Source organism: Brassica oleracea, chromosome C2, assembly GCF_000695525.1.
Source record: "Brassica oleracea var. oleracea cultivar TO1000 chromosome C2, BOL, whole genome shotgun sequence".
Lineage (NCBI taxonomy): Eukaryota > Viridiplantae > Streptophyta > Magnoliopsida > Brassicales > Brassicaceae > Brassica > Brassica oleracea.
This window is the reverse complement of record NC_027749.1, coordinates 20,614,618-20,626,046: the sequence shown is the minus strand read 5'-3', so window position 1 is coordinate 20,626,046 and position 11,429 is coordinate 20,614,618. Positions and strand designations below refer to the sequence as shown.

At 33.9% G+C, this 11,429-nt stretch overlaps 1 long non-coding RNA gene and 1 pseudogene across 1 annotated transcript; one reads left to right on the top strand and one right to left on the bottom strand.

Moving 5' to 3' along the window:
* Window positions 1-1,412: 1,412 nt before the first annotated feature.
* Window positions 1,413-5,942, top strand: LOC106325477 (annotated as a pseudogene).
* On the bottom strand, window positions 5,692-7,018 carry LOC106325478. Its single transcript, XR_001266914.1, has 3 exons — window positions 6,863-7,018; window positions 5,870-6,222; window positions 5,692-5,771 (listed from the first exon to the last, which is right to left on the bottom strand). It is a non-coding gene; the product is annotated as an uncharacterized LOC106325478 (long non-coding RNA).
* Between the last annotated feature and the right edge of the window lie 4,411 nt (window positions 7,019-11,429).

The following is an 11,429-nucleotide window of genomic DNA, read 5'->3' as shown; positions in this document are numbered from 1 at the left end:
TTTTGTTAATTGGGCGGATCATTATTTATATGATATCGCACACGAAAAAAAAAAATTTATGTTTTAAAAATTATCTAATTAACTCTATACTCATTTTTTTATTATTTTTTATATGATATCACACATTCGTAAAAAAATAGATAGTTTAAGATGCAAAAAAAAATATTTACTTAATGAATATAATATGAACGAATATTACAAATAAATCATTTAATAAAATAAATAATTAAAAACTGAAAATTTATATCCGCGCGCCAGCGCGCGGGTTCAGGGTATAGTTTTGATTAAGACCCAAGACTCGCCGCTGTTATCTTGGCACTCACGCTTCCTTCTTTTGTTCTCTCCTCTTTTTAAATTTAAAATCCCCTAAACTTTAACCTAGTTTAACTACAGTCTACCAAACTATACCCTAAAACAGCATATGAACATAGTATCTCACTATATCCAACTAGCCTCATCCTGAAGGCTAGTCTTGGGAATAGCAAGACACAACATTAGTCTCAATCCCAAAAATTTCAGCAGTTAATATATGTAGATTAATTATTTAGATCACAACTTAATTGAAAATATATGTATTGAAATCTATGCTATTAAAACAGGAACAAGACCTATTGATATAGATGTGGTCCAACTATTTTAATATAATTATTAAAACTTTTTGTTAATCATTTAATAGAAAGATTATACAAAAAACACAAATATGACTAAAAACACAAATATAAAAATTAAATTACTAAAAAATATAAAACAAAAAATATATCCACTCTTTTAAGGGCGGGTCATAATCTATTATACTTTTAAAACTGCTATTGCTCCAAACCCTATAAAATCAGAACCGGTCATGCCATCTTAAATGGAAACTCAAATTAAACATATAAAATTTATTAACCGGCAATTAAACATCAAAATAGATATTAAACTAAACATGTGATGATACAATTTCTCGCGAAGTAATGTTTTTAAAATGCGGTGAAGCCACCTGAGTTCGAGTCCCGGCCACTGGGGAATTAAAATTTCGGAATTAAAGTTTGAGTTTGAGACCGACACGTAGGCCGATAACGTAGGCTGCTAACATGTGGCTAGTCTGGATCTACTTCGGTGGAGGCAAGATACCCCTGTATAATTCAAAAAAATGTTTTTTAAAATACCTCTATTTCATAAATGAAGTATTTCTCCTGAATTTAAATTAAATGAAAATATGTTAAGGTAAATAGTAACCAGAAAATAGAATTAAATAACAAGATTTAGAATGGAGAAATCAAGGTTAATGTAAGCTATTTTTTTCTTTCCAAAATGACGTATCTATCACTTCCGTCAGCGTCGCATCAATTCCCTCTCTCCTATCCTATCTATATATATCATAGATTCATACTTCAAAACTCAAAAGTAATCAACTTCTCTGCCTTTGGAAAATGACTTCTCCATTCTTCTTAGTTTTCCTTTTCTCGTGTCTTCTCACGCAAAATGTTGATGCTAATCCAAATTACATAGAAGCTCTCTTCAAGTCATTGCTCTTCTTCCAAGGTCAGCGGTCCGGTTACCTACCAACAGACCAACAACTCTCCTGGAGGGATAGCTCCGGCCTTTCCGATGGCTCCCTAGCCAATGTACACCCTAAAACCACTAAACCTATTTAACTTTATCAGTAACATTTCATAAATATTTTATATGATTTTCAGGTGGACTTAACTGGTGGATACTACGACGCAGGAGACAACGTCAAGTTTAATTTCCCAATGGCTTTTACCACCACAATGCTTTCGTGGAGCACACTTGAGTACGGTGCGCAGATGGGTCCTCACTTCCAAAACGTCTCACGTGTTAACATCCGTTGGGCCACGGATTATCTGCTGAAATGTGCTACAGCCACTCCCGGGAAGCTTTACGTCGGGGTAGGAGATCCTAATGCTGATCACAAATGCTGGGAACGGCCTGAAGATATGGACACACCTCGTACAGTTTACTCTGTTTCCTCTTCTAACCCCGGTTCTGATGTAGCAGTTGAAACCGCAGCAGCTCTGGCTGCAGCTTCTATGGTTTTCAGGGAAGTTGATTCTGAGTACTCGCTTTTTCTGCTGGCAACAGCTAAGAATGTGATGGAGTTTGCCATTAAGTACAGAGGAAATTACAGTGATTCCCTTTCTTCATCTGTCTGTCCTTTCTACTGCTCCTAGTCTGGTTACAAGGTCGGCTTTTCATATGTCCCATCTCTTTATGATTTCAACTAAAAATACTTATACTGCTACATCTATATATCAAAATGTAAAAATTATGATGACACAGGACGAGCTAATGTGGGGTGCGGCCTGGCTGCTGAAAGCAACCGATGAATTGAGTTACGAAAACTTCATAAAACCTCTAGGAGGTGGAGATCGGACTGACATCTTCAATTGGGACAATAAATATGCTGGCGCTTATGTTCTTCTTTCACAGGTGTGTCTCTCTGCTAAAAGAAGACACGTTTTTTTTTTCTTTTATTAACCGTGGAAGTTTCGATCTCTCGCAAGCCAGCAGTCAGCCGTAGGCCTGGACATTTTACTCGGACTCAAAAATCTTAATTGGAACAACCCGAAAATATAGGTTCGGTATGGATCCGGATCTATGTTTAAGTACTTATCTCCGTGCTCATGCACGAGTATAAATCTTTATAAAGTTAACATATTATAACTAATTGATATTTATTTTTGGTTTTACATCAATTTTTAATTTATATGTATAATTTATATTAATAATATTATATTATTTTAATTATACATAAGATTCTGGATAAGTTATATTTAGTGTGTTTGGTTGGTTTTTGGGTCAACAATCGACTTGTTTATCACTACGGTATATTGGATTGCATTTATTTCTCCAAATTCAACTATAATATTTTATTCTAATATAGTTAATTTTGATTAAATTATTTGCATTTAGATTAGTTATTTTCTTAGATATATAAATATACTACTATAAGATTATGTATAACGTAATATATATTTTGTTTGGAATTAAATATAAAATAAACTAAAGTGTTTGATTCAAAATTACATAAATAAAAATAACGATAATATTTTTAAGTCTCATGCATATATAAAACATGCATATATATTATTTCAAATTCAAAATCAAAATAATTAAGTCAAATCAAATTAGTTTTATTTTTTGCATAAATGTGCATGTATTTTCATAATATTTATCAAAATTATATGTTGATTTTTAAAATATATTAGAAAATAAAGAGATAATCAATAGAAAATTACATAAGTAAGTATAGCTATAACTTTTTGTAAGTTCAATAATTAAAATATTATATAACTTCTAAATAAGTGTATGTCTTAGATTTATTGAAAGGTAAACTGAAATTGTTTTGAATAATCTTAAAATGAGAATTCAGATTTGCATGGATATTTTGATTATGGGTGTATTAAGTTCCACAAACATAAAGAAAACATAAAATTAAAAAGAAACAAAATATTAAGAAAAAATATTTTTTTAATAATGATAAAGTATAATATACCTACCTCATTAAAAGTATATGCTATTTAAAAAGATTTTTGTAATTATTTGATCAAAATATGCATATCATAAAAAAATTATTTTTAAGTTCCATTTCTAATATCTCTTAAAATCAGCACTAAAATTGTGATTGTTTTTATGAAATCATATTATATAACTAAAATACAATTTATGGGTATTTTGTTTGCAGTAATTGTAATATATTATACTCAGCTAAAGATTATGAAAAAAAACATTTCAATAATAATAATTATAAAATATTTTTAGTCAATTAAACATAAATCGGTTTATGTTATCAATTATTTTATGTAGTCATCTAAGAAAATATCTAGATATAAAGAAAATATTTCTATTACTTTGAAAATATATTTATTTTATATTGTAAAAGTATGTTTTTAAAGGAATAATATCTATTTTTAATATCAAGATTATCTTTGTATACTTTTTTTTTATGAAATCACAGTATATAAAAATATATTTTTGTTTTCATATAAGAAAAATATAGATATAAAGAAAATATTTTTATTACTTTGAAAGTATATTTTTTTGTTTGTAAAAATATGTTTTAAACGGAATATTACTATTTTGTGAACTTTCCTTTTTAATGAAATCATATTATATATACATATATTTTTCGTTTTTAGATTTTTTTTTAAACTTTATGAATGTTTCCTTTTTATGATATATGTTATTTGGAAAAAGTAAAATGGAAACTAAAAAAAAATAGTATTTAAATTTAATATTTTTAATTCATTAACGGTGGCCCTGTAAATAACCGTCGTAAGAATTAACGTGAGTGCGACACGTAGGAAATTGGCTTCTCAAATAATATTATAGAGATTGGGTCTTTTTATTTTGGACATGTGGGTTTGTGTTCGGGTCTGGGTCCTATCCAAGACCTGATCGGGTACCCAAAGTACTCAAAATATTTTATATGTCTCCTTCTGTTTCATTTTAGTTGTCGTTGTAGAGTAAAACATCTGTTTTAAAATAAGTTTCATTTTAGAATTTCAATTCAAAATTTATTAATTTATATGTTATATGATTCTATATATTCTCCGGTCTATTTTTATATTGGTTCAAATGTGGTTAGTTGTATAGGAAATGATGTTTTGATTTTAAAAATATATAAAATTAATTATTTTCTTAATCTATGTGCACAAATCTAATTAAAACAACAGTTAAAATGAAATAGAGAGAGTATATATTAGGTATACTTGAATATTTCGGGTATATTTTCAGTATCACATATTTTGTTAAGTTTCGGGTTCAGGTTTTTGCATACGGTTTCAAGTATATTTTCCAAATTTTAGAAATAATGATCGGGTATTTGGGTAAAATTTCGGATATTTCAGATTTTTGTTCGGGTTTCGAGTAAAATTTCAGGTATTTTTGGATAATTGAATTTTTCAGGTTTTCAGGTAGTTTTTGGTCTATTTCAGGTACTTCTCAAATCCTAAATACTTTAACCCGCTACGTACCTTAAAATAACAAATATTTTCGAGGTATTTTAAATATGGACCGAAACCGACCTAAACCTGAAAAAGCCGACCCGAACCCAAACCAAAAGTTTTCAAAAACCTAGTTAAATCTAAATGTTTAGGACCCAAAGGACCGGACATAGTCAGCCTTTTAAAATTCCTAATAACATTTCGTACCAGAGGCGGTTGCTAAAATAAGTTCTTAAAACATAGTATCTATCTCCCTATTTGACTCACCAAGTCACAACAAAAATATTTCACTTTGTGGCAGCGAGCATTAGTTAACAATGACAGCAACTTTGAACAATACAAGAAAGAAGCTGAGAGCTTCGTCTGCAAGATCCTCCCAAACTCTCCCTCTTCATCTACCCATTACACTCAAGGTGAGCAGAGCTTAAGTCAAGATGCAAGTCGTTCTAACTTTCTAACAAGTTTATTAACATTACAACAGGAGGCTTGATGTACAAGTTACCTCAGAGCAACCTACAACACGTAACGGCCATAACATTCTTGCTCACAACCTACGCCAAGTACATGAAAGCCACAAAACACATATTCTACTGCGGAAACTCCGTCATTGTCAACCCCGACACCTTGATAAGCTTATCGAAGCAACAAGTGGATTACATACTCGGCGAGAACCCGATAAAGATGTCGTACATGGTTGGATTCGGATCCAGTTTCCCCATGAGAATCCACCACAGAGCATCGTCGCTTCCTTCACAAGTACTTCTTTCAAACCTTTCAATTGCACCGAGGGATTCCAATTTTACCACACGCAAAACCCAAACCCTAACATTGTCACGGGAGCAATCGTAGGGGGTCCAGATAAGAACGATGAGTATTCAGATAAGAGAGACGATTACATACACTCGGAACTGGCTACTTACATCAACGCCCCCTTCGTTGGACCTTTGGCGTACTTCGCCTCCCGTGGATCTGCTTGAAATGGAATCCACCACCACTTTTGCCCTACGTGAAAGTTGCTTTTGAGTTGCGAAAATGTGTAACACCCGTATTTTCCGAAATAAATAATAAAAATAATAATCGTGAAATTCTCATTTATTAATCTTCATGAATCGTCTCCAAACACCATAAATCAAATAAATAGCCATAAATCCAAATAACGTAATAAATCCCAAAAATATCGATAAAAGCATAAAACCGCAAGTCTGAAAAATAAATGAAATAGGACTCCCAAAGCACCAACCCGATAGCAATCACTCCTGCTCGTCAGTCTCATCTGAAAGGGGAAGGAATAGGAGGGGTGAGAAATAGGGGAGTTACTCCGTGAGGTATGGGATGCTAAACACGCAAACCACTGACTTGAGTAAATAGAACTCCCACTATGGAAGTTTAGCTCTAACATGAACAAACAAGACGCCTAAAGCATCACACAAACACAACACAAACAATGCGATGATAGCATATAGCTAGTCCATACACCCCGCATCTCCTCATATGGATATATAATACGTAGCGTCGCTAGTACAGTCTGTCTCTGTACCCCCGCCCTCTCAAGTAGCGTCCATGGTACAAACGTCTCTGCACCACACGCCCGCACAAGTAGCATCGCAAGTCCAGACGTCTCTGAACCCCTTCCCGCACAATCAAAGTAGCATCGCTAGCCCAGACATCTCTGAGCCCCCGCCCGCGCACATAGTCCCTACTCATAGCTATGTGTACATACATATATATATCGCATCTCTTAACATCACGCAATCAATCAACGGTTGAATCCTCTAAACCCCTATTTCCAGTTTACAGTGAATGAACTAACTAACAATCAAGACTCAATTCAAACAGACGGATCATGATTCGAAATCTAAACTACGATAGAAAGAATTCTACACTGGTACGGGATTTACGGAATAGACCCTCACCTTAGCCATGTTGAGAAAACACTCGGGATTTGTCCAACAAACTTCTTCGGTCAGGATTTAACAAGAATTAATTCTCAAATAATTCACACCTTAAGTCCACAATGGTTTCCCTACGCATGAACCAATTAAGGTTAAATTATATAAATGAATTTCTTGAGATGTTACCAAGAAGAAAACACTTAGCTGCTACACGGCTTGGACTACAGTTAATGATGGTGGCTGGCTTGAACTCCGGTGATCACGAAAAGACTCTTCCGTGATATGGCTTGCTCCTCCTATATATGGCTCACCGTTAACGATGGTGGTGGTTGGTGTTAAACGCCGCAGCTCCAATTTAGATAGTGTATCCTCCACATCTCTTGGATATGATAACGGCAATGACGAGAGTTGATAAAAGCTCCGGCGCGGCAAGGATCTCTTAACCCTCCTCCGGTAAGCATGGCGACTTTGGTAACATGCGGTCAGACTGCTCGAGGTGGAGATGGAACACAACAATTCCAGATCGTTTCCCTTACTCTTTCTCGGATCCAATGAGTGATGATGTGATTAGGGTGATGCACAAAACCTGACTACCGGTGGCTTATGATGAGATGAGGCGTTAGCGTGGAGAATAAAGCGCAGAGTGTATCACTGAGATGATGAAGCGGAGGTGGTGATTATTGTGGTCGTGGATGGCAAAGAGAGAGAGAAGGCGGCTGAGATAATAGTAGAGCTTTAGGTTTTCTTTTCTTCGTGAAGAAAGGAGATAAATATGCATATACAAACGATCCCGTTTCGCAATGTCCAATAATGAATGTAGGTTTTGGTTTAATTATAAATCTATTTAAACAAACCAAATCCGGTTAGCGTAACCGGGTCGTTACAAAATGGTTACTTACAGCTGTTGGCTTAAACCGAACTTGACTATCTATAACGGAATAAATAATTCAAATGTAAAACTCTTAATGGGCTAAGACCTAATATTAACGAACATGTAATAAGATATCACTGAAATTTTATTTTAAAGAAGTTTTACAGAAACATGGAAGTCCTTCTAATCCAATAGTTTGATTACGAGTTCATTAATGATTTTACACTTGAAAAATATGATTGATCACTAATTTATGTCTGAGTTATGGAAAGAAAATCTAAAGGAAATCTTCAGCATAGTGGAATAAGAATATACTGTTTCGGGTGAAGTTTCGGCCGCTCTAGGTAGCATCCTTATGGGTAAAGATTCATTAATGATTCTACGTAAGAAAGTTCAAGTTTTGAATATAAAAAATAGTAGACCCCATAACTACATACACATATATAACATATACATAGACACATATGCATTTTAAGAATTTCAATGGGTAGAATCCTCGTTGGAGGTGCTCTCCGTGCTCACCACATGGCTGCGTTAGGGGGTCTTTTATTTATTAATAGAAACTATACATTCATAAAATTCTGAAGTGAAAGTTTAGATTTCTTATTAGTGATATATTTGCGAAAATAACTTTCAAAATCAAACTCAACTCTTAATAATGGCCTTGTGATATACGAAATCTATTGAATGTTAGATGTTAGTTAATTTTTCCCTAATAATAAATTGATTATAAAGAGACATAAGTTTGATGATGATTGGTGAACTTCTTTTTCAATCGAATTAAAGTCTTTTTAGCTCATAAATCAAAATTTAGATGTTCCAAAAAAAAAAACACTATATCATTACAACATAAAGTAATAACATAATAAAATTTCTGATTATAATATAATTACAAAATAGAGTAAATACAACCAAAATTTGCTTTGATTTCTCTCTCTTTTCCCTTTATCTTCTTCCTAATTCTCTCATTTCTTTAATCTACTTTGTGAATCATTTCTACTCTACCGTCTAATTTATACTTCAGATTCTACGGGTTTCTTATGTTATATTTAAGCTTTAGATAGTTTATAATTCAGTTTAAGATATTTCAATTTGGAGGTTTCCTTATTTTCACTAAATTGTGACAATGAACCAATAATAAAAGTACATTTAGACCTATTTTCTTAGTATAATAAAATTTATAGTGATAATCTATTAATCGAATTCCCAAAGGTTGAAATCATACTGAATCGTAAAAGTTAAAATGTTATGAATATTAGTAGATTAGTTTGTAAAATTGGTATAACTAGTGTAATTGGAAAATCAATACAAATGATAGAACTAGATAATAATATATTTATAGTGGACAACGAACAGATTCTCAAATTTATAGTAGTTTAGAACCTCTTCCAAGAATCAGAGGACATATATTTTTATATCACACTGATTGCAAATGATAAGCCCCACACGGCCGCACTATTTCAACATCGTGCATGTTACGGGCAGGGATAGTATGATTGACGTGGGAGAAGCAAGAGTGTTAGAAGAGGAAACATGTTGTAGTACAAGTGAAAAACAACTAGTAAGTTATGTATATAAGATATGGAAGACTTTCATAAGGCAACCGCGAGTTCAAGATATGAGGGAAAAAGTTCCGTATTGCATTTCAAGCTAAGAGACATCAAACAGGTTTACTACAAAAAAAACATTAAATAGAAAATTACAAACGTGAAGGCTCCTTAGTGCAGTAATTTGACTAAGGTTCATTAATGATTCTACGTAAGAAAGTCCAAGTTTCGAATATAAAAAAAAAATATTATCAAACAGTTATGTATATTAACAAATGAAACAATTAAAAGAGTCTTTATCATGGTATAAGTAAAATCGATTAGGCATCGATTTTTATAAGACGGCTACATGTAAATTTTCATAAACCATGTAGAATTGTCAGTTGTAGAATCATCTATGTAATTTTTAATATCATCATAAATCAGTGTTAAAAATACAATTATGGGCAAATCTGAGAAATCCAGTACAAAAACGAAGAAGACATTGGACAAAATATATATGCCTTAGAATGCTTATTAGAGAGATTGCAAGAGATAGGCTAAACGAGCACTTGGAGCGACTCTGAGTTTTCTTTGGCCAAACTTTAATTATAGCGAACTAGTCTTGATTGTTCGAAGCAAAGATATGTTCGATCAAAAATCTTCGTAACACATCAAGTTCATAGGCTATTTCAGCTGCTATCTAGTTGACATTTGTTTTATCTGCCTCGGACAATTCCTCGGGTTGTTGTGATGTTTTTTCTTTTTTTAATAAGTTGTTGTGATTTAGGATTCGGGACATGAGTCATGACTTACTCCACATATTTTTAATACCGTAGAGTCTAGGGCTGTTCAAGAATGATGAACATTTCTGCCTTTAAAACTATGTGCCTCATGGGTGATAAGTGAGTATTAGGTAAGTTACTTATGTTTTGGAACATTTTTGATGAACATTTTTATATCATATATATTAATGTAGCCCAAGTCCAGCAACAGAAGAAGCCTCAAGTCCAGCAACAGAAGAAGCCTCAAGTTCATCAACATAACAAGCCCATTGTGAAGTCTCAGCTACAAGACAAAGAAGTTGTGCTCAACGTACGGGAAAAGAAGTCAATACAGCTAGCCAATAGATACTCTCCTTTGTCAATGGCTAGCTGCTGAGATCACATGGCTAGCTGCTGAGATCACAACTGTATCATCTCTAGATCCTTCGTCTTATGCTATATATGTAAAACGTTTGTAATCTTTAAGGGGTTAAGCAAGAAAGTATTATTCAGATATAATTTTGCTCTGTTTATTCCTCTGTTCTTGCTCTGTCTTCATGGTATCAGAGCCATGGAAGGCAATCCTGACCCTCATTCCGCTTCAAATCTCACAATAAATCAGTGTGTTACTCTCAAGCTGAAGGATGACAATTATCTCTTGTGGAAACTACAGTTTGAGCAGTTCCTCTCTTCTCAGATGCTTCTTGGCTACGTCAATGGTGGTCACCCTCGTCCTGCAGAAACCATTACCGTCAGAGAAGGAGATCAAGTCACAGAAGCTGCTAATCCAGAGTTTCTCAAGTGGGTACAGAAAGATCAACTCATCATGGCATGGATCTATGGTACTCTCACTGAAAACGCCCTTCGTTCTGTGTATGGTCTTCATTCATCTCAAGAGGTATGGTCTACTCTAGGACAAAAGTTTAATAGGATTTCAGCCACTAGAAAGCTTGCTTTACAAAGAAAGATTCAGACTATGGCTAAGGGTAGTAAGACTATGGCGGTGTACTTGTCTGAAATCAAATCTCTTTGTGATCAACTTGATTCTATTGGATCTGCAATTCCTGAAAGTGAGAAGATTTTTGGGGTTCTAAATGGCTTAGGGAAAGAGTACGAGTCTATCTGCACTGTGATTGAGAACACTATGGATGCTATTCCAGCACCTACTCTTGACGATGTCATGTCTAAGCTGATCTCCTTTGAAGACAAGCTTCAGTCATACACAGTGTCCTCCGATATCACTCCTCATCAAGCGTTCTATACAAATAGAGGTGGCTACTCTGGACGTGGTCGTGGTCAATACCGTGGAGGCTACAGAGGACGAGGTTACTCAACAGAAGGCAGAGGCTTCTATCAGCAGTTTGGTCAGACTAGTGGTCGTGGACAACATCAGAGTTCATCTCGTCCTACATGTCAGATATGTGGAA